Genomic DNA, 1,444 nt, shown 5'->3' with positions numbered 1-1,444 from the left:
ACCCTTTCTTCCTCTTTCAGAGAGGCAGTGTTTTTTGTCATTGAGTCACCACTGGGTATGTCCAGGTGCCGTTCTCTATAGATTCTCAATTCTGGCCGCACATTAGAATTACCTGGAGCTTTTCAGAATCCCAGCACCTGGACTCAACCCCATACCAAATAAATCAGAACCTCTGGAGATCAGTACAGAGTTTTAAAACTTTCTAGGTGATACCAATGAGCAGTTAGGCTGGAGACTCAGCTTCTCTGACAGCGCTTCTCACACTTAAATGTGCACCCAGACCACCTGAGATCTTTCTAAAATGCAGATTCTGACTCAATAGGTCTGGGGAGGAGCTTGAGCTTCTGCATTCCTGACATGTTCTCAGGAGATACAGATGCTGCTTACCCAAGGACCACACTTTGTGGATCAAGGGGACAAGTGTGTTGCACAGTTTGGTAAACCACGGCCTGCGGGCCAGCTGCCTCTTACTGTAAATAGAGTTTTGTTGGAACACAGACATACCGACTTAGTCTACAACAGCAGAATAGAGTAGTTGCAACAGGGACCGACCGGCCCAAAAGCCTAAACTATTCACTGTTTGGCTCTATCTGGAGAAAGTTTGCCGAACCCTGGGTCAGAACGTGCTAATATGAGCACATCTGTCATGAACTCAAAAACCTGGGTAGGTGGGCTTAAGATGACATGGACTAGAGGGTCACATTCTGTCATGCAGAAGTGGTGACCAGTCTGTTCCCACCAGAGGAAGTGCGTTCATTCACCACACTCACCCGCTAACAGGCAGTGACTCAGTTGATGTCCCATGCCAAGGGATGTCCAGTTTTGAGAGCCTTCTATTAGGTGCCAAAGATATTGGAGGAACCTTCAGAAGGCAGGACACGTTAAAATGAATTAGAGCTCTGTACCACTCAAAAAGAAAGAAGGGTCAGGGTGGATTTTGAAGTCCCAGTGATTACCAGCACTTCTGATCTATTTTGAGGCTTTCAGACTTGGTTTATAATTTTTGCAGTAAAAATTGTTTTTGTTTGTCTAGAATGTACTGAAAAAAAAAAGGGCAAGATGATTTACATATACTCCCCTGAAAGTTCTTTGACTACTCTCTTATGTTGTGTGATCTATTGTTTGTATAATTTGAATTAATTGCTGTCACTTAAATTTTTTTACCACTTAAAAATTATACAAGTAATGTATGTTTGTTGAGCAAACATATATATGTACACCACTTGTAGTCCAAACATTCAGAAATAACCATTGTCATGTTTCAGCATTATCAGGTTTCAGACTGTTTTTGTAAATACTTACTTGTAATACTTTATTACAAAATTTAGATATTATATGATAAGCTTTTTTCTCATATCATAAACATATTTCCATGTCATAATTTTTATTGCCTACATAGTATTCCAATAAGTGAATGCATCGTATTTTATTTATACAATCCCTC

Source organism: Galeopterus variegatus, unplaced genomic scaffold (assembly GCF_000696425.1).
Source record: "Galeopterus variegatus unplaced genomic scaffold, G_variegatus-3.0.2 Scaffold4856, whole genome shotgun sequence".
Lineage (NCBI taxonomy): Eukaryota > Metazoa > Chordata > Mammalia > Dermoptera > Cynocephalidae > Galeopterus > Galeopterus variegatus.
The sequence above is the reverse complement of the archived record's forward strand: the minus strand, read 5'-3'. Positions refer to the sequence as shown.